Consider the following 23,060-nt stretch of genomic DNA (forward strand, 5'->3'; position numbering starts at 1 on the left):
GAGAATCAGAGAGCACTCAAGAAAGCTTCCCAGTTAGCCCCCTTAGGGTCAGGAACAGGAGGCCCCCCTTCTGAAGATACTACAGAGGTACCCAGTCCCAATAGTCACCCCTTAGATGGGATGCCTACCACAGAGGATGAGAGTGAAAAGGATACTGACAGTAGTGAGGATGAAGGGAGAACTAGCCCAGTGCCAAGTATTATACTTGGCCCAGCTAAACCAAGGCTATTGGGGACTGACAGTGGGTTCAACCCACTGGATCTCCCCAGTGGACTTAACACAGGGCTTGGAAGGCAAAGGAATCGCTCAGGTGACTCCAATGCTTCCCATGGCTCTAGAGGCTCTCAAGGTCACTCCAGGAGAAGGATGACCACCCCTCAGAGGAGGGAACATGAGGCCAAGATGCAAGAGGCCCAGCTGAGGATCAGGAAGCAGGAGCTAGAAGTAGCCCTGATGGAAGAGAAACTTAGCAAGGCTAGACAGCATAAAGAGAGTGGGTCTATACCCACTGGTGGCAGCATTGTCCCTAAGGACAAAGATAGGGTTTTCGACAATAGAAACCTGTCTAAGGTTGTGCCCCCCTACAAAAGTGGGGATGACATCCACAAGTGGATAACTGCTCTTGAGAGAGCCTGCAAAGTACAGCAGGTTCCTGAAGATCAGTGGGCAGCAATCCTCTGGCTCTCCTTTGAAGGAAGAGGCAGAGACAGACTCCTCACTGTTAGAGAAGAGGATGTCAGAAACTACAGAGTCCTGAAGAGTGTTCTGGTAGATGGGTTAGGCTTAACCACTGAACAGTACAGGTTAATGTTCAGAGACACCCAAAAGACACAGACTCAGGACTGGTCTGAATACATTGAATGTGCCACTAAGGCTTTGGAGGGTTGGTTGCTGGGAAGTAAGGTATCTGATTTTACAGGATTGTATAATTTGATGATGAGAGAGCAGATTTTAAATAACTGTCAAAACCAGCAACTGCATCAACACTTGGTTGACTCTGATCTGACCTCTCCCCAAGAATTGGGAAAGAAGGCAGACAAATGGGTCAGAACCAGGGTTAAGCAAAAGAACCAGAACCAGGGCCAAGGGGGTGATCAGAAGAAAACAGACCAAAAGGGTGGAGATCAGAAATCTAAAGACCAGAAGTCTTCAACAGGGCCCCAAACTACTGCTAAGGAGGGTGGGTCCCAACAACAGTCCAAAAAGAAGAAAGAAGGTCAAAAGAAACCCTGGTGCAGTCATTGCAAAAATACAACTCACTGGACTAGTGATTGCAAAAAGGGTGGAGCCCCCAACACGGTTGCCCCTAAGGCACCTGCTCCCAGTACTACTGTTAGCAGTGTTGGTCCCCAGACAAAGGGTGTAGTGGGAATCACTATGGGAACTGAAGGAGATTCTGACTTAGACAGAACCCTTACACAGGCAGTCTTGATCTGTGATGGGGACATTGATTTGTCCCTGACTGTGAGCCCCAGTAACCTGGGCAAGTACAGACAGACTCCTTTAATTAATGACAAAGTGGCTCAAGCCTACAGGGACACATGTGCCAGTGTCACTATGGTGACACCAGGCTTTGTGGATCCTGGACAGTACATACCAGGTGAGAACTACCTGGTGACCAATGCCAGCAATGCCACTACTTCACATAGTGTGGCAGTTGTTAACTTCTCATGGGGAGGGGTAACTGGCCTCAAAAGGGTTGTGGTTAGTGCAGACCTCCCAGTAGAATGTTTGTTGGGCAATGACCTAGAGAGTTCTCTATGGTCAGAAGTGGAGTACAGGACTCATGCAGAGATGTTAGGTATATCATCACATGTCCTTGCTGTGACCAGGTCACAGGCCAAAAAGTGCCTCACTGAACCTCAGGTCTTGGATCCTGGAACAATGGACCAAGCACCTACCAAGAAGAAGAACAGGAGGGTCAAGGCTGTGCCTTCCCCCCTGCCTCAGAGTGATGATCAGCCTTCCCAGGAAGCTGATCTAGAGGACCCTGAAGGAACTGTCCCTGAAGAGCTTGAACCTGATCAGGTTGAGTTTCTGGGGACAGGGGGACCTTCAAGGGCTGACTTGAGGCAGGCTCAGTTATCCTGTCCCTCTCTTGAACCCCTCAGACAGCTGGCTGCTGCTGAGGCTGCTGGGAATGCTCAAGGTACCCATAAAGTGTATTGGGATGAAGGGCTCCTTTATTCAGAGGCTAGAGACCCCAAGCCTGGTGCAACCAGGAGGTTGGTCATACCTCTGCAATTTAGGGGCTTCCTTCTTACCTTGGCCCATGATATTCCTTTAGCAGGACACCTAGGCCAGAACAAGACCTGGGACAGACTTGTCCCTCACTTTCACTGGCCTCATATGAATGAAGATACAAAGGAGTTTTGTCGCTCCTGTGTTACCTGCCAAGCCAGTGGCAAATCAGGTGGCACAACAAAGGCCCCCCTAATACCACTACCTGTGGTGGGGGTCCCCTTTGAAAGAGTGGGAATAGACATAGTGGGTCCCATGGATCCTCCCACTGCATCTGGGCACAGATTTATACTGGTGGTAGTGGATCATGCCACCAGGTATCCAGAGGCAATTCCCCTTAGGACCACTACAGCTCCTGTTGTGGCCAGGGCCCTGCTGGGAGTATTCTCCAGAGTGGGGTTTCCTAAGGAGGTAGTATCTGACAGAGGTACCAACTTTATGTCAGGATACTTGACAGCTATGTGGAAGGAATGTGGTGTCAACTACAAGTTCACCACCCCTTATCACCCACAATGCAATGGGCTTGTTGAGAGATTCAACAAGACCCTAAAGGGTATGATCAAAGGATTACCTGAAAAGCTCAGGCGAAGATGGGATATCCTTCTACCCTGCCTTCTGTTTGCTTACAGAGAGGTCCCACAAAAAGGAGTTGGCTACAGCCCCTTTGAATTGTTGTTTGGGCACCCTGTGAGAGGCCCACTGTGTTTGGTGAAGGAAGGATGGGAGTTACCTCTCAAAAAGCCTAAGCTAGACATAGTGGACTATGTACTTGGTCTCCGCTCCAGGATGGCTGAGTATATGGAGAAGGCATCTAAAAACCTTGAGGCAAGCCAGGCCTTACAGAAAGCTTGGCATGACCAAAAGGCTGTCTTGGTTGAGTATCAGCCAGGACAGAAGGTATGGGTGTTGGAGCCAGTGGCCCCAGCAGCACTCCAAGACAAATGGTCTGGACCCCATACAATCCTGGAAAAGAAGGGAGAGGTCACCTACTTGGTCGACCTAGGAACTCCCAGGAGTCCCCACAGGGTACTCCATGTTAACAGGCTTAAAGCATATGTTGACAGGGCAGACATGGGCTTGCTCATGGCTACAGATGAGGGACAGGAGGAAGAGAGTGACCCTCTCCCAGACCTGTTGTCTCAGAACCCTGAAGATGGCTCAGTTGAAGGAGTGACCCTTGGAGGCAACCTCACTGCCCATCAGCAGACTGAATGTAGACAGGTTCTACAATCATTTTCACATATGTTTTCCTTGATACCTAGTCAAACTGACTGGTGTACCCATGTTGTGGACACTGGTGACAGTCTGCCTGTAAAGAACAAACTTTACAGACAACCTGACCACGTCAGGGACTGTATAAAGGCTGAGGTACATAAAATGCTGGAATTAGGTGTCATTGAACCCTCAGAGAGCCCCTGGGCTAGCCCAGTGGTTCTGGTCCCCAAACCTCACACCAAAGATGGCAAGAGAGAGATGAGGTTCTGTGTGGACTACAGAGGACTCAATGCTGTCACCAGGACAGATGCACACCCTATTCCAAGGGCAGATGAGCTCATAGACAAACTAGCTTCTGCAAAGTTTTTGAGCACATTTGACTTGACAGCTGGCTATTGGCAAATCAGGTTAGCTGAGGAGTCTAAGGCCAAAACAGCATTCTCAACCCCAGGTGGGCATTATCAGTTTGTGGTGATGCCCTTTGGTCTGAAGAATGCACCTGCCACCTTCCAAAGGCTGGTGAACCAAGTCCTTACTGGGTTGGATGACTTTTGCGCAGCATATCTTGATGACATTGCTGTCTTTAGTTCCACCTGGGAGGATCACCTGATCCACCTGAAGAAGGCTCTTGAGGCTCTGCAAAGGGCAGGCCTCACTATCAAGGCTACTAAGTGCCAGATAGGGCAGAGTAAGGTTGTGTATTTGGGCCACCTTGTAGGTGGGGGCCAAGTTCAACCACTGGAGAGTAAGATACAGTCCATCAAGGATTGGTCCCCTCCAACCACCCAGACTCAAGTTCGAGCTTTCTTGGGCTTGACTGGGTATTACAGGAAGTTTGTTAAGAACTATGGATCCATTGTGACTCCTCTTAATGATCTGACATCCAAGAAGATGCCCAAAAAGGTTCAGTGGACAGTAAGCTGTCAAAAGGCATTTGATGACCTGAAGGAGGCCATGTGCTCTGCACCTATCCTGAAAAGTCCTGACTACTCCAAAGAGTTTATTGTCCAAACAGATGCTTCTGAGTTGGGTGTGGGAGCTGTGCTGTCACAACTTAATGTAGATGGTCAAGACCAACCCATTGCTTTTATTAGCAGAAGGTTGACCCCCAGAGAGAAGAATTGGTCAGCTATTGAGAGGGAGGCCTTTGCTGTGGTGTGGGCCCTGAAGAAGCTGAGGCCATACTTGTTTGGCACTCACTTCAAGATTCAGACCGACCATAAGCCCCTCTTGTGGCTAAATCAGATGAAGGGTGAAAACCCCAAACTGCTTAGGTGGTCCATTTCCCTACAGGGGATGGACTTTACAGTGGAGCACCGGCCAGGTACTGACCATGGGAATGCAGATGGTCTCTCCAGGTACTTCCACTTAGGACATGAAGACGAGACTGGTCAAGGCTAGTTTAATGTCCCAGCGTTTGGGGGGGGGTTGTGTAGGAGAGTAGGGTCTGCTATCCTATGGTCACCCCAAATTTTTGCTTTTTGCTTCACTAGTTTTTGACATATTGAGGCTGTGGGCCTGCCAATCAGACCCCCAGCCTGCTGTTCTCTCTACTAAATTAAAACTATGCACCCTAGGTGCATAACCAATTGGAAGTGGATCACCCTGTCAGCCCCTGTACCAGTGTACACTAGGTACCCAGGGCATTGGTGTACCCAAGGCCTGCCAGGGGCTGCAGCATGTATTATGCCACCCCAGGCTTGGCCTAACAATCTGACACAACTGGCTGATCACTCAGCTGGGGTAAGTTGGTGTAATCACCTCTTACTTAGGTGTAGTATACCTATACCTAACCTTAAATGGGACACCTGGTAACCTATAAGTCACTCCTATGGCAGGCCTTAACAATCCTGAAGGCAGAGTGCTTGGTTCCATGTGAGATGGTGCTCTGGCATGAGCTGAGCCTGTCTGCAGTGGTCGGAACAACTTCCTTCTACTGTTTCCAGATATCGTCATACCATATACTCTTAAGTGCATTATGAACCTCGCGGTTAAATGCTATCTTTGGTTTGGCTTTATCAAAACATGTCGAGTAAGGTGTCATACGAATTGGAATACTAACCCCTCGCCAATTCTGGCGACGGGGTTAGCATTCCACCCTTCTAGAGGGACACGACATGTACAGTACCTGAAACCCGGGTAAAATCAGACATAGCCTCAGCTCCACCAAATGGATGCTGCCACCACAGACACAAGTCTGCCCTCCTGCTGCTGGGAGTCCTTCCAGCTTGGGAGGTGTGGACAAAGGGTTTCCTGCCAGGGGAGGTGCATGCACCACCCCAGACAGGATTTTGTGTATTGGTCAGGTAGGGCTTGAAAGAAACCAGACATGCCTGTGGCTCACAAGGAGCCTCGGTGCATATGCCAGTTCAAACCGGTCCTGGGGCACACCAGTCCCGGGCCTGGGGCGAGCTGGACAAAGGATTGGGGGTGTAACCACCCCCCTTCCTGGTCCCACCCATAGGGAGGGACCTAGCAGGTAGTCCGGCCCCTAGAATCCGCTTAAAGGTAGGAGCTGTGTCCTAAGACTTCAGACATCCTGGAATCAACTTGAAACTAAGAAGAAGACGGGAACTTCGACATTCTGCTGCACAGAAGACTGAAGAAAATCTCCCCTGTGGTCAGGGAGTGACCACCTTGCTAACGCAAGCACCATCCAGCGAATCACCGTCTGCTTTGCCGCCGCCTCCCGCCGGAGCCCGAGCCCAGAGACTGACAAGACCTGGACCTCCAGACCTCTCACCGCCCGATCCACAGTCCCTGAAAAGAGGAGACCCGTGGAGGCACCGAGACACGTGGAGCCAGCCATCTTGGAACGACTACGACAAGCTGACCAGTGCAACAACCGAGGCTCCCTCCAAGTTGTGCTTTGGGTCCTGAGAAGCCCAACCCTCGAGCAGCATCTGCACCAAAGGTGAGCCCTCCAGCATCTCCACGATCTGCGTGGGGCCCTTCTGCATTTTGCCACTCGACGCGCCTAACCGGTTGCTGGCCCGCTGGCTAGTGGCCATCTTGGCGACGAAATCTACGACAAACACCGCTGGTCTGGTTGCTCCAGACTGGCCCTTGCTCCCCTCCAAAGGAGCAATCCCTCTGACCTTGCTGGTCAGAACCAACAGCTGATTTCCGAATCCTCCTGCAATTGCTTTTGCCAAGGCTTGTTTGCTTCGATCAAGTCGCCGACACCGCCGACAGCGAGAGCCTGCGTGGGACAGCTCGTGAGCCGACTCCTGGACGTCGTCGACCTTCAGGGACCACGTGGCTGCGGAGACAAGCTACCCCTCATCACCTGTTTGCACCCGACATCGCCTGGTACCCACCTGGTGCCACGCTGGTCACTGGCTAGTGACTGTGAACACTGTCCCCTCTGCTTACAGGTCTTCAACATCTCCGATCCACTCTTGGATCCACTGCATCTCTTCCCGACCGACCGCCTGCAGCATCTTTGTCCCAGGCTCAACGGAACAGATAGAAGAAACCCGACGCACTTTGAGGCCTATGCACCCGCTTCCTGTGGGTGAGGTAAAGCTGGTACTCCGGTGCCCATGTGTAGTATTACATCTCTAGTGCCTGTGTTCCAAATCTTAAGTTCCTAGGTCATCCGGAAGATTCCTTTTGCAGTAACTTTGTACTTTTTACGCACCCATTGAAACCTATGGGAGCACGCGTGTGACTATTTGCTCTGCACACGCCACCCGTGGACCTCCTGGTCACTAACTGACGTTAGCTCCTTGTAGGCCCAGCGATTCTAGAGGCCCTAGGCCTTTTCCCTTTTCTGTTCGTGGTACTTATACCACTATTTTAGTATATGGTTTGAGTGGCCACCAGGGCCTACCCATATAAAGTGCAACTTCTGTGTATTCTGTGATAATCTTGTTTGACGATTTGTGCTCCTGTGCTCATAAAGAGACTAGGGGTTACTTTGAGAAATAAATACATATATATTTTGAATATATATCTGTGTGGTGTCCTTTCATTGGTATAAAAGGGGGTTACTATTGGTAAAACAGCTTGCTTAACACGCATCACGAGTTTAGCCTCAAAGACTGCTTAGCCTACGCTACCACTAGGGCAGCTAGTCCAAAAAGGTTGACTTACAACCACACCATAAGGGTTGCTTGGCATGGTACAAGGTGGTCACTAGAACTAGTGAACAGCATATACCAGGCCAACTTCCCACAGGGACCACACTGGGTATTCTCAGAACAAGCTTTATCAAACAGGTATCACTGCAAATATGTACAAGGTGAGCACGGGCTCAAGAGTCTCGGAAAGGTAGGGGGTAGCGGGACTGTCTCTGGTAACGGTTCAAAGCAGGGACGTACCCGGCGCACAGCTCACAATCCTCGAGCTGGGGGATACGTGGTCGGAGGTGGGGTCCGGCGGGACCGTGAGAGTCTGGGGGAGCCGCGAGTCACTCAGCAGGGCTCAGGTACAAGTTCGGAGGTCTTACGATCTTCAGGGAGCCGCGAGTCACTCAGCAGGGCTCAGGTACAAGTTCGGAGGTCTTACGATCTTCAGGGAGCCGCGAGTCACTCAGCGGGCTCAGGTACAAGTTCGGAGGTCTTACGATCTTCAGGGAGCCGCGAGTCACTCAGCAGGGCTCAGGTGAGTTCCAGTTCCAGGAGCCGCGACCACGTCAGCAGGCTCTCGTTGTTCCAGCGTCGAATCTGCCGGACAGCCCCAGAGCACCCCTTGTTATAGTTCGACCCCTCTTTGATGTCCGGAGTCTGTGCAGGCAGGGGTCTTGTCACCTGGGGGTCGCTTGTCGGGATTTCCTGCTATAGTCTTTTGATCCTTTCAGGGCCGGGTCGGGAGGAGTCCCAGACACCCAGCAGGCGTGGAGCCAGCCCTCAGGGAGGCCGGAGGGCCGATCGAAACCCATCATCCCGGGGGAGTTCAGAGGTGCGATAGAAACTGCTCCTCCCTCTCTCATCCCCTGGAAGCGTGATGTCCTCCAGCCGGAGTGGCGCCTCTATGCCCGGGTCGCGCTGGGGCCGGGCGGCCATCTTGGTGCATGAAGTGGGCACGCGGGCCCGGGGTGGCCGAAAGGGGAGAGGCCAGGGACGGAGATGTCCGGGTCGGTGCGGGTGTCCTGGTGGGGAGGTTCGGCCGGGCCGGGGGCTTGGGCTGTAGGTACCAGGTTTCGGTGGTGCGGGGGCACGGAGGGCCATTCTACGAGGCCGGGTCCAACACGCGTCCCCCCCAGCTGAAAGCCGGAGAGAACTGCCCATCAGCTTGGGGGGTTCTCTTCGCTGAGGCGGAAGAACCGGGAGAGGCCGTAAGCATTGGCGTGGTCCGTACCAGGGCGGTGTTCCACGGTGAAATCCATCCCCTGGAGGGAGATTGACCACCGCAGTAGCTTGGGGTTTTCTCCTCGCATCTGCATGAGCCAACGTAAGGGCCGATGGTCAGTTTGGACTCTGAAATGGGTGCCAAACAGGTAGGGTCGTAACTTTTTGAGTGCCCAGACCACGGCAAAGGCTTCGCGCTCTATGGTGCTCCATCTTTGTTCTCGGGGCAACAGCCGCCGACTGAGGAAGGCGACGGGCTGGTCTAGGCCTTGGTCATTTACTTGGGACAGGATGGCCCCAATGCCATGCTCGGAGGCATCGGTTTGGACTATGAACTCCTTGGCGTAGTCGGGAGCCCGGAGGACGGGGGCAGTACACATGGCCCTTTTTAGGGCATCGAAAGCTTCCTGGCAGGCAGCCGTCCACTGCACTTTCTTTGGCTGTTTTTTAGACGTGAGTTCTGTGAGAGGGCCGACAAGGCTGCCATACCCCCGAATGAATCTTCGGTAGTAGCCCGTGAGTCCCAGAAAGGCTCGGACCTCCGTCTGGGTGATGGGTGGTTCCCAGGCCAGGATGGCGTCGATCTTTGGCTGTAGCGGGGCGACCTGGCCACTCCCGACCTGGTGCCCCAAGTAGAACACGGATCCTTGCCCGATCTGGCACTTGCTGGCTTTTACTGTGAGGCCTGCCTGGCGCAGGGCGATTAGCACCCTTCGGAGGTGCTGGAGGTGCTCACTCCACTCTGAACTGAAGACAGCGATGTCGTCCAGGTATGCCGCGCTGAACTGTTCTAGCCCGGCCAGGACTCTATTCACCAGTCGCTGGAAAGTGGCCGGGGCATTTTTCATCCCGAAGGGCATTACGCGGAAGCGGTAGTGCCCATCGGGGGTGGAGAAAGCGGACCGCTCTTTGGCCCCTTCGGTGAGCGCAATCTGCCAGTATCCGCAGGTGAGGTCGAATGTGCTGAGGAACCGGGCTGCCCCTAGTCGGTCAATGAGTTCGTCGGCTCGTGGAATGGGGTGGGCATCGGCTCGGGTAACGTCATTGAGCCCCCGGTAGTCTACGCAGAATCGGAGCTCGGGGGCGACACCGGGGGCCGCTGCCTTCGGGACCAGGACCACGGGGCTGGCCCAGGGACTGTCAGAGGGCTCGATCACCCCCAGGGTCAACATCTTCGAGACTTCCGCTTGAATGCAGGACCGGACCCGGTCAGGAACCCGGTAGGCTCGGTGTCTCACCGGCGGGCTGTCCCCGGTGTCCACATCATGAACACACCAGTCGGTGACCCGGGGGGTCAGGGAGAAGAGGTCAGAAAATTGTCTTAGGAGCTGGCGGCAGTCCGCTTGTTGCTGGGCAGTGAGGGCTGGGGAGAGGTTCACTCCTTCCACGGAGCCATCCTGCTCCTTGATACACAGGAGGTCCGGGAGGGGATCCGACTCATCTTCGGCCCCGTCATCGGTGGCCAGCAGGAGGCTCAGTTCTGTCCGCTGGAAGTGAGGCTTGAGGCGGTTCACGTGCAGGACCCGGAGGGGATCCCGAGGCGACTGGACGTCCACCAAGTAGGTGACTTGGCTCTTCTTCTCGACCACTTTGTAGGGCCCAGTCCATCGGTCCTGGAGAGCGCCAGGCTTCACCGGGGCCATGACCCACACCTGCTGGCCCGGCTGGAACTCGACCAGAGTAGCATTCTGGTCGTACCAGCGCTTCATTTCTTCTTGACTCGCCTCCAGGTTGGCCTCGGCCAGTTCTCGGAACCTCCTGGTCTGGTTCCGGAGGGCCAGGACATATTGGAACACATCTCGGGGGGTGGCCTGGGGTGCTGCCTCCCACCCTTCCTTAACTAAACTGAGGGGACCTCGGACGGGGTGCCCATAGAGTAATTCAAACGGGCTGAACCCTAAGGACTTCTGGGGGACCTCCCGGTAAGCGAACAAGAGGCAGGGGAGCAGGACGTCCCACTTACGCCGGAGGGGCTCTTCTAGGCCAGCGATCATCCCTTTCAAAGTCCTATTAAACCTCTCTACTAGGCCGTTCCCTTGGGGATGGTACGGGGTGGTGAACTTATAGGACACCCCACATTGTTGCCACAGGGACGTCATATACCTGGATATAAAATTAGTGCCGCGATCGCTCACGACCTCGCGGGGGAAACCCACCCTGGAGAAGATCCCCATCAGGGCCCGGCCCACCACGGGGGCCGTAATGGTGCGTAGGGGAATAGCCTCTGGGTAGCGGGTGGCGTGGTCCACTAGGATCAAGATGAAACGGTGACCTTGGGATGTGGGGGGGTCCAGTGGCCCCACGATGTCGATCCCGACTCGTTCGAAGGGGGTACTGACGACCGGGAAGGGTTGGAGGGGAGCCTTGCGCTTCCCCCCACTCTTCCCACTGGCTTGGCACGTGGGGCAGTGTAGGAAGGTGGATATCTGACTATGGTTACCCCCAAATTTTTGCCTAGTGTCTAGCTGGTTTTTCGACTTAGTTGGCCTGAGATCCTGCCATTCAGGCTCTCAGGCTATCTGCTCTCTCTGTAAAATGGACTCCATGTACCCTAGGTACATAACCAATTGGAAGTGGATCACCCTGTCAGCCCCTGTACCAGTGTACACTAGGTACCCAGGGCATTGGTGTACCCAAGGCCCGCCAGGGGCTGCAGCATGTATTATGCCACCCCAGGCTTGGCCTAACAACCTGACACAACTGGCTGATCACTCAGCTGGGGTAAGTTGGTGTAATCACCTCTTACTTAGGTGTAGTATACCTATACCTAACCTTAAATGGGACACCTGGTAACCTATAAGTCACTCCTATGGCAGGCCTTAACAATCCTGAAGGCAGAGTGCTTGGTTCCATGTGAGATGGTGCTCTGGCATGAGCTGAGCCTGTCTGCAGTGGTCGGAACAACTTCCTTCTACTGTTTCCAGATATCGTCATACCATATACTCTTAAGTGCATTATGAACCTCGCGGTTAAATGCTATCTTTGGTTTGGCTTTATCAAAACATGTCGAGTAAGGTGTCATACGAATTGGAATACTAACCCCTCGCCAATTCTGGCGACGGGGTTAGCATTCCACCCTTCTAGAGGGACACGACATGTACAGTACCTGAAACCCGGGTAAAATCAGACATAGCCTTAGCTCCACAAAATGGATGCTGCCACCACAGACACAAGTCTGCCCTCCTGCTGCTGGGAGTCCTTCCAGCTTGGGAGGTGTGGACAAAGGGTTTCCTGCCAGGGGAGGTGCGTGCACCACCCCAGACAGGATTTTGTGTATTGGTCAGGTAGGGCTTGAAAGAAACCAGACATGCCTGTGGCTCACAAGGAGCCTCGGGGCATATGCCAGTTCAAACCGGTCCTGGGGCACACCAGTCCCGGGCCTGGGGCGAGCTGGACAAAGGATTGGGGGTGTAACCACCCCCCTTCCTGGTCCCACCCATAGGGAGGGACCTAGCAGGTAGTCCGGCCCCTAGAATCCGAATAAAGGTAGGAGCTGTGTCCTAAGACTTCAGACATCCTGGAATCAACTTGAAACTAAGAAGAAGACGGGAACTTCGACATTCTGCTGCACAGAAGACTGAAGAAAATCTCCCCTGTGGTCAGGGAGTGACCACCTTGCTAACGCAAGCACCATCCAGCGAATCAACGTCTGCTTTGCCGCCGCCTCCCGCCGGAGCCCGAGCCCAGAGACTGACAAGACCTGGACCTCCAGACCTCTCACCGCCCGATCCACAGTCCCTGCAAAGAAGAGACCCGTGGAGGCACCGAGACACGTGGAGCCAGCCATCTTGAAACGACCACGACAAGCTGACCAGTGCAACAACCGAGGCTCCCTCCAAGTTGTGCTTTGGGTCCTGAGAAGCCCAACCCTCGAGCAGCATCTGCACCAAAGGTGAGCCCTCCAGCATCTCCACGATCTGCGTGGGGCCCTTCTGCATTTTGCCACTCGACGCGCCTAACCGGTTGCTGGCCCGCTGGCTAGTGGCCATCCTGGCGACGAAATCTACGACAAACACCGCTGGTCTGGTTGCTCCAGACTGGCCCTTGCTCCCCTCCAAAGGAGCAATCCCTCTGACCTTGCTGGTCAGAACCAACAGCTGATTTCCGATTCCTCCTACAATTGCTTTTGCCAAGGCTTGTTTGCTTCGATCAAGTCGCCGACACCGCCGACAGCGAGAGCCTGCGTGGGACAGCTCGTGAGCCGACTCCTGGACGTCGTCGACCTTCAGGGACCACGTGGCTGCGGAGACAAGCTACCCCTCATCACCTGTTTGCACCCGACATCGCCTGGTGCCCACCTGGTGCCACGCTGGTCACTGGCTAGTGACTGTGAACACTGTCCCCTCTGCTTACAGGTCTTCAACATCTCCGATCCACTCTTGGATCCACTGCATCTCTTCCCGACCGACCGCCTGCAGCATCTTTGTCCCAGGCTCAACGGAACAGATAGAAGAAACCCGACGCACTTTGAGGCCTATGCACCCGCTTCCTGTGGGTGAGGTAAAGCTGGTACTCCGGTGCCCATGTGTAGTAATACATCTCTAGTGCCTGTGTTCCAAATCTTAAGTTCCTAGGTCATCCGGAAGATTCCTTTTGCAGTAACTTTGTACTTTTTACGCACCCATTGAAACCTATGGGAGCCCGCGTGTGACTATTTGCTCTGCACACGCCACCCGTGGACCTCCTGGTCACTAACTGACGTTAGCTCCTCGTAGGCCCAGCGATTCTAGAGGCCCTAGGCCTTTTCCCTTTTCTGTTCGTGGTACTTATACCACTATTTTAGTATATGGTTCGAGTGGCCACCAGGGCCTATCCATATAAAGTGCAACTTCTGTGTATTCTGTGATAATCTTGTTTGACGATTTGTGCTCCTGTGCTCATAAAGAGACTAGGGGTTACTTTGAGAAATAAATACATGTATATTTTGAATATATATCTGTGTGGTGTCCTTTCATTGGTATAAAAGGGGGTTACTATTGGTAAAACAGCTTGCTTAACACGCATCACGAGTTTAGCCTCAAAGACTGCTTAGCCTACGCTACCACTAGGGCAGCTAGTCCAAAAAGGTTGACTTACAACCACACCATAAGGGTTGCTTGGCATGGTACAAGGTGGTCACTAGAACTAGTGAACAGCATATACCAGGCCAACTTCTCACATTGGTGAGCAGCGGTTGGATTTGAGCTTGCTGTGTTTTACCATTGTAATCTCTTGGTTACCAATTGAAAGATCACATAGGTACCTGTAGGTACATATAAAACAAGATTAGATATACTTAAGTTCTACTGAACTTAGTTGTTGTAGAGCAAAGGGAGTAGCACACCCTGACTACAACTACTAGATAGGTTTAGTAGGTAAACCCAAGTGTAGGTAGATTGCAACACATCCACCCACACTTAAGAGCAATGGCCGGGGCAGAGGGGTCCACTGTACCCATCTCTGTTGAGAGTGACCCCCAGAGGGCACCATCCAGCTTTGCTACCCTTAATCAGAATGAGCTCAGGCATTTGGCAACTCTTAGAGGCCTTAAACAGCCCAAGAACCCAAACTCTGCTGAGCTCAGAGAGCTCTTACAGAATGATGAGAATCAGAGAGCACTCAAGAAAGCTTCCCAGTTAGCCCCCTTAGGGTCAGGAACAGGAGGCCCCCCTTCTGAAGATGCCACTGAAGTACCCCTTCCCAATAGTCACCCCTTAGATGGGATGCCTACCACAGAGGATGAGAGTGAAAAGGATACTGACAGTAGTGAGGATGAAGGGAGAACTAGCCCAGTGCCAAGTGTTATACTTGGCCCAGCTAAACCAAGGCTATTGGGGACTGACAGTGGGGTCAACCCACTGGATCTCCCCAGTGGACTTAACCCAGGGCTTGGAAGGCAAAGGAATCGCTCAGGTGACTCCAATGCTTCCCATGGCTCTAGAGGCTCTCAAGGTCACTCCAGGAGAAGGATGACCACCCCTCAGAGGAGGGAACATGAGGCCAAGATGCAAGAGGCTCAGCTGAGGATCAGGAAGCAGGAGCTAGAAGTAGCCCTGATGGAAGAAAAACTGAGCAAGGCTAGGCAGCATAGAGAGAGTGGGTCTATACCCACTGGTGGCAGCAATGTCCCTAGGGACAAAGATAGGGTCTTTGACAATAGGAACCTGTCCAAGATTGTGCCCCCCTACAAAAGTGGGGATGACATCCACAAATGGATGACTGCTCTTGAGAGAGCCTGCAAAGTGCAGCAGGTTCCTGAAGACCAGTGGGCAGCAATCTTATGGCTCTCCTTTGAGGGGAGAGGCAGAGATAGACTCCTCACTGTTAGAGAAGAGGATGTCAGAAATTACAGAGTCCTGAAGAGTGTCCTAGTTGATGGGTTAGGCTTAACCACTGAACAGTACAGGTTAATGTTCAGAGACACCCAGAAGACACAGACTCAGGACTGGTCTGAATATGTGGAATGTGCCACTAAGGCTTTGGAGGGTTGGTTGCTGGGAAGTAAGGTGTCTGATTATACAGGATTGTACAATTTGATGATGAGAGAGCAGATTTTAAGTAATTGTCAAAACCAGCTTCTCCATCAACACCTGGTAGACTCAGATTTGACCTCTCCCCAAGAATTGGGAAAGAGGGCAGATAAATGGGTCAGGACCAGGATCAGGCCTAAAAACCAGGGTGGTGACCAAAAGAAAGATACCACCAAGCCTCAAGAGAAGGGTGGGGATAAAGAAAAAGAGAAACCTTCCTCAGGGCCCCAAAACTCCACACAGGGTGGTGGGTCCCAAGCTCCCTCCTCTACCACAGCTAAAAAGCCCTACTGCCATGAGTGTAAAACTCCTGGGCATTGGAAAACTGACAGCGGTTGCCCAAGGGCTAAAAACAAAACTGTTCCTCCAATTACTCCTGTCACACCACCTATTACTGTCAGCAGTAATCCCCCAGGTGGTGGGAGTGCCCCCAGAAATCTGGGTGGGTTTACTTGGGGAACACAGGGGGACCCTGGCTTAGCCAATTCCCCTACAGCAACCACTCTTGTCTGTGATGGTGGCATGGGGTTTGCCAACTTCACTGCCTGTCCCAACACTTTGGGTAGGTACAGACAGGAGCCCTACATCAATGGTACAAAAGCTGAGGCCTACAGAGACACTGGGGCTAGCATCACAATGGTGGCCCATTGGCTAGTTCCCTCTGAGCAGCTTTTGCCCGGTTTCTCCTACCAGGTGACCAACATTGATGGCAAACAGAACAGTCATCCCATGGCAGAGGTATGTCTCAGCTGGGGAGGGGTCACTGGCCCTAAAAGGGTAGCAGTGTCCCCAACCTTGCCTGTAGACTGCTTACTGGGGAATGACTTAGAACTCTCAGCTTGGGCTGGAGTTGAACAAGACACCCATTCTAAAATGGTAGGCCTTTCACAAAAGGGTAGGGGGGTTGTGCCATTCACAACCCCTGTCCAAATAGATTTCCTCCCTGAAAAGGTTGGAAGGGCAGTGGTAGCCACAGCCCAGGCACAGACAGACTTCCCTGTAGGGACTGGCAGAGCTGTGACAGTCACAGCTCAAACACAAACTGAGTGCCCCCCTGAAAAGGTTGGCAAGGCTGTAATGGTCTCAGCCTATACTCAGACTGACATAGGTGTAGTGAAGCCTGAAACAATGGATCACTCCACACAAACTGAGAGTAGTGGGGAGGAAGAAAAGTCTCCCTCTCCCCAGACATTAGGAAAAGGTCAGCCTCCTCAGGGATCTGACCTCACCCCTTGTGAAGGAACTGCCCCAGAGGTAGCCAGGCCTGGCCTGGCAGAGCCTCTGATGTCAGTGGCCCCTTCCAAGGTGGGATCCAGTCTGGTGCAGGTAGCCTGCCTCTCTCTACCCTGCCTCAGTCAGCCCAGGGCTGCAGAGGTCAGGGAGGCCAGTGGACCCCCAGAGGGCCCCTGTCCACAAGAACCCCCCCATCAAAAGAATGAGGATTGCCTGGCTAGTAGCCCTAGTCAGGTGATGGGTAAAAACATTCCTGAGGGATCTCCTTTACAGGTAGTTAGGGACCTCCCCCAGGGGGATTCTGTTGGGCACAGGCAAACATGGGACCTTAGGGCCCCAAACCTGACCTGTCCCTCCAGTAAGCCCACAAAAGGGACCCAGCCTCCAGCTTTAGGTAGCCAGAGGCTGACCCTGAGAGCACAGTGCAACTCAGTTAAAGAAAGAAAGGCATCCATGGTGGAGGATGATTGGAGGAAGCTGAGGCCTCACTTTGAGGACACTCACTTCAGTACTCCATCTCAACACCAGCCTTTTACTTTGCCAAGACACACCACAGGTAGAGATTCCCTATGGTGGAGACCCTCTGATACCCTTAGGGTGAGGGATTGCTTAGTGGACCATGAGACAGGGGGTAACCATGCCAGTGCTGGTTCCTCCTTATATGGCCACTTGGGCAATATAGGCTTACCTGGTCAAGGTCAGCCTTATCTCCCTTCGTTTGGGGGGGGGTTGTGTAGGAAGGTGGATATCTGACTATGGTTACCCCCAAATTTTTGCCTAGTGTCTAGCTGGTTTTTCGACTTAGTTGGCCTGAGATCCTGCCATTCAGGCTCTCAGGCTATCTGCTCTCTCTGTAAAATGGACTCCATGTACCCTAGGTACATAACCAATTGGAAGTGGATCACCCTGTCAGCCCCTGTACCAGTGTACACTAGGTACCCAGGGCATTGGTGTACCCAAGGCCCGCCAGGGGCTGCAGCATGTATTATGCCACCCCAGGCTTGGCCTAACAACCTGACACAACTGGCTGATCACTCAGCTGGGGTAAGTTGGTGTAATCACCTCTTACTTAGGTGTAGTATACCTATACCTAACCTTAAATGGGACACCTGGTAACCTATAAGTCACTCCTATGGCAGGCCTTAACAATCCTGAAGGCAGAGTGCTTGGTTCCATGTGAGATGGTGCTCTGGCATGAGCTGAGCCTGTCTGCAGTGGTCGGAACAACTTCCTTCTACTGTTTCCAGATATCGTCATACCATATACTCTTAAGTGCATTATGAACCTCGCGGTTAAATGCTATCTTTGGTTTGGCTTTATCAAAACATGTCGAGTAAGGTGTCATACGAATTGGAATACTAACCCCTCGCCAATTCTGGCGACGGGGTTAGCATTCCACCCTTCTAGAGGGACACGACATGTACAGTACCTGAAACCCGGGTAAAATCAGACATAGCCTCAGCTCCACAAAATGGATGCTGCCACCACAGACACAAGTCTGCCCTCCTGCTGCTGGGAGTCCTTCCAGCTTGGGAGGTGTGGACAAAGGGTTTCCTGCCAGGGGAGGTGCGTGCACCACCCCAGACAGGATTTTGTGTATTGGTCAGGTAGGGCTTGAAAGAAACCAGACATGCCTGTGGCTCACAAGGAGCCTCGGGGCATATGCCAGTTCAAACCGGTCCTGGGGCACACCAGTCCCGGGCCTGGGGCGAGCTGGACAAAGGATTGGGGGTGTAACCACCCCCCTTCCTGGTCCCACCCATAGGGAGGGACCTAGCAGGTAGTCCGGCCCCTAGAATCCGAATAAAGGTAGGAGCTGTGTCCTAAGACTTCAGACATCCTGGAATCAACTTGAAACTAAGAAGAAGACGGGAACTTCGACATTCTGCTGCACAGAAGACTGAAGAAAATCTCCCCTGTGGTCAGGGAGTGACCACCTTGCTAACGCAAGCACCATCCAGCGAATCAACGTCTGCTTTGCCGCCGCCTCCCGCCGGAGCCCGAGCCCAGAGACTGACAAGACCTGGACCTCCAGACCTCTCACCGCCCGATCCACAGTCCCTGCAAAGAAGAGACCCGTGGAGGCACCGAGACACGTGGAGCCAGCCATCTTGAAACGACCACGACAAGCTGACCAGTGCAACAACCGAGGCTCCCTCCAAGTTGTGCTTTGGGTCCTGAGAAGCCCAACCCTCGAGCAGCATCTGCACCAAAGGTGAGCCCTCCAGCATCTCCACGATCTGCGTGGGGCCCTTCTGCATTTTGCCACTCGACGCGCCTAACCGGTTGCTGGCCCGCTGGCTAGTGGCCATCCTGGCGACGAAATCTACGACAAACACCACTGGTCTGGTTGCTCCAGACTGGCCCTTGCTCCCCTCCAAAGGAGCAATCCCTCTGACCTTGCTGGTCAGAACCAACAGCTGATTTCCGATTCCTCCTACAATTGCTTTTGCCAAGGCTTGTTTGCTTCGATCAAGTCGCCGACACCGCCGACAGCGAGAGCCTGCGTGGGACAGCTCGTGAGCCGACTCCTGGACGTCGTCGACCTTCAGGGACCACGTGGCTGCGGAGACAAGCTACCCCTCATCACCTGTTTGCACCCGACATCGCCTGGTACCCACCTGGTGCCACGCTGGTCACTGGCTAGTGACTGTGAACACTGTCCCCTCTGCTTACAGGTCTTCAACATCTCCGATCCACTCTTGGATCCACTGCATCTCTTCCCGACCGACCGCCTGCAGCATCTTTGTCCCAGGCTCAACGGAACAGATAGAAGAAACCCGACGCACTTTGAGGCCTATGCACCCGCTTCCTGTGGGTGAGGTAAAGCTGGTACTCCGGTGCCCATGTGTAGTAATACATCTCTAGTGCCTGTGTTCCAAATCTTAAGTTCCTAGGTCATCCGGAAGATTCCTTTTGCAGTAACTTTGTACTTTTTACGCACCCATTGAAACCTATGGGAGCCCGCGTGTGACTATTTGCTCTGCACACGCCACCCGTGGACCTCCTGGTCACTAACTGACGTTAGCTCCTCGTAGGCCCAGCGATTCTAGAGGCCCTAGGCCTTTTCCCTTTTCTGTTCGTGGTACTTATACCACTATTTTAGTATATGGTTCGAGTGGCCACCAGGGCCTATCCATATAAAGTGCAACTTCTGTGTATTCTGTGATAATCTTGTTTGACGATTTGTGCTCCTGTGCTCATAAAGAGACTAGGGGTTACTTTGAGAAATAAATACATGTATATTTTGAATATATATCTGTGTGGTGTCCTTTCATTGGTATAAAAGGGGGTTACTATTGGTAAAACAGCTTGCTTAACACGCATCACGAGTTTAGCCTCAAAGACTGCTTAGCCTACGCTACCACTAGGGCAGCTAGTCCAAAAAGGTTGACTTACAACCACACCATAAGGGTTGCTTGGCATGGTACAAGGTGGTCACTAGAACTAGTGAACAGCATATACCAGGCCAACTTCTCACAGGCAGGACTTGCAGTGGGCTTCTACCGCTGCTTTCATCTTAGGCCAATAAAAATGGGTCACGAGACGGCTGTAGGTCTTGTCCTGACCCAGGTGACCGGCGAGGGGGACATCGTGGGCTAAGCCCAGGAGGAAATCCCGGAAGCGGAGAGGTACCACCAGTACCCGTCCGGATCCCAGCTCCACTGATTTCTGCTCACTATACAGGACGTTATTCTCCCAATAGATTCGGTGCGTTCCGGTCTGGTCACCTGCGGCTTGGCCCTCGGCCTGGCGCCGCAGCCCGACCAGGGAAGGACAGGTGGCTTGCTCCCGGCAAAATTCTTCTCGGGTGGGCCCGCCCTCGTGGCGCCAATGGGCCAACTCGGGTAGATCCCCCAACTCGGGGACCGGGGCGGGGTCGGATGGTGCGGGTTCGTCGCTGACGACGGACCCTTCCGATGGGGGAACGGGAGGACCCTCGGCGGGGACGGTGCTGGCTACTTTGACCGGGGTGCTCTCGATTTCTCTCCGGGGAGTGAGTCGGGCTGTCATAGATCGGGTGGTGGCACACACCCACTCGGGGAGTCCCATCATTCCTAGGTGGGCCTTGCGCTCTACGTGCTTCCAGGGGGAACTCTCCAGGTCGTTCCCTAAGAGGCAGTCGACCGGCTGGGAGGTTCTTACGGCCACCTTGAGTTTGCCTATCACCCCTCCCCACTCAAATGGCACCAGGGCCTCCTGACACATACTTTCCCTATTGTCTGCAGATATTACGGGGCAAAAGACATTGGGGAGGATCTGCTCCTCGGGAACTAGGTGCCTGAGGACACCGGTGATACTGGCCCTGGTGTCCCGCAGGGCCTCTACCTGGTGGCCATTGATCTTGACGAGCTGCCCATATTTCTGTGTGTTGGACGGTAGGAGGCTACCAGGGATCATTTCCCTATCTCCCAGGGATACTAGGGCCATCGCGGCTGGTTCCCACTCCTCGGCTTCCTCAACCTCCTCCCCTAGGGCTACGTTGGCTATCTGTCTCGCAGGGGTGACTTGGGTGGCCATGGGGCACTCTGGGTCATTGGCGTAGTGCCCGGGTTTCTGGCAGCGGAAACAGGTGACGGTCACCCGGTGTCCCCGTCTCCCAGGGGGCCCTGTTACTGGTGGGGGGGGCGCCGGGAAAGGTGGAGGTGGTGTCTTCGGGGGGCTAGGCTGGGATTCCCTCGGCCCTCCCTGGTTCCCTCCCCCTCTCTGGCGGGGTGGTCCCTGACTGGTTCGGGGGTACTCTCCTACCATGCCCCGGGAGACCCGGGTGTTGGTCCAGCGGTCGGCCTCCACGGCCAGCTTCCGGGGATCTGTGAGCTTGCTATCCAGCAGATGTTGACGTAGCTCTACGAAGCAGTTCGCAGCCAGATGTTCCCATAACATGAGGTCAGTGAGTTCGGCAAGGGTGGTGACTTTGCTGCCCTTGACCCACCCATCGAAGGCCCGACTAAAAAAGTTTACATACTCCACCCAGGTGGTGCCCGGGATCTTCCTGCAGTCCCGGAACCGTTGGCGGTACATTTCTGGGGTGAGGCCGTATCTTGTGAGGAGAGCCTCTTTCATGTGGCTGTAGGAGGTCTGCAGGGATAGGGGTAGGTCGAGCAGGGTGTCCCTTCCTTCGCTCAGAAACCGTCCCCACAACCCCGCCCCCCAGTCCTTCTGTGGAATCCGATGGGAGGTCATGGCGACCTCGTAGGCCCGAAACCATTGCTGAATGTCATCGTTTTTATAATATTCTTTGACCACATCCTTGGGGATGTGGACCTTCTGTTCCGCTGGGGGGGCCGTCTCTCGGTTCCCCGAGGGCCTCCCGTCCTCATTTCGGGCCTTGAGCTCGAGTTCCTTTAAGCTCCGTTCGTGCTCCAGTTGGAGCTTTCTTCCTTCGTGCTCCCGTTGGAGCTTCTTTTCTTCCAGTTCGCCTTGTACACGCATTTGCTCTACTGCTAGCTTCTTCTCCGCTAACTTCAATTCGCCCTCGATTTTGAGTTTGGCTAACTCGAGTTCATGACTGCGGCTTCTCTCTCTGTCCGCGAGCTCTTCCGGGGATAGGCCCCCGTCTGGTACGATGCCTCGCACCTGATTGCTACTGCTTTCATTTTGGGGGGGTTCGGCTTCGTCGGGGCGCTCCCCCGTGCCTTCCGGGCGGGAGGCCCCGGTCTCCACCCAAGTTTTCAGTGCTTTCTGCAAGTCTTCTTTAGTGTTGAGGCCAGTGGTAGCGATTTTAAGTTCTTTGCAAAATTGTTTTAGCTCTTTGTGTGTGTATTCTTCCAGATGCTCCACCTGGAACACTCTGTTGGCGTTGGTTTCTGCGGAGCTCGTGGCGCTTCCTTCTGCCATCTTTGTTGGTCGTGCGTCCGTCGTTTACTGTACGATCTCTAGGTGATGGGCCCGAATCCCGTCGCTTGCCACCAATGTTAGACGGCGACCTCAGAGGAGCCCGGAAAGGGGGTCCTGACTACCCTGAGACCCACCCTCAAAGTATCGTAGCCGGGCACTGGCGGGATATTCCCCAGGGGGAGGATTCTCGCAACTAGGATCGTACTTCTGGCACCACACGACACAGAGGGACCACACTGGGTATTCTCAGAACAAGCTTTATCAAACAGGTATCACTGCAAATATGTACAAGGTGAGCACGGGCTCAAGAGTCTCGGAAAGGTAGGGGGTAGCGGGACTGTCTCTGGTAACGGTTCAAAGCAGGGACGTACCCGGCGCACAGCTCACAATCCTCGAGCTGGGGGATACGTGGTCGGAGGTGGGGTCCGGCGGGACCGTGAGAGTCTGGGGGAGCCGCGAGTCACTCAGCAGGGCTCAGGTACAAGTTCGGAGGTCTTACGATCTTCAGGGAGCCGCGAGTCACTCAGCAGGGCTCAGGTGAGTTCCAGTTCCAGGAGCCGCGACCACGTCAGCAGGCTCTCGTTGTTCCAGCGTCGAATCTGCCGGACAGCCCCAGAGCACCCCTTGTTATAGTTCGACCCCTCTTTGATGTCCGGAGTCTGTGCAGGCAGGGGTCTTGTCACCTGGGGGTCGCTTGTCGGGATTTCCTGCTATAGTCTTTTGATCCTTT

Source organism: Triturus cristatus, chromosome 1_1, assembly GCF_964204655.1.
Source record: "Triturus cristatus chromosome 1_1, aTriCri1.1, whole genome shotgun sequence".
NCBI lineage: Eukaryota > Metazoa > Chordata > Amphibia > Caudata > Salamandridae > Triturus > Triturus cristatus.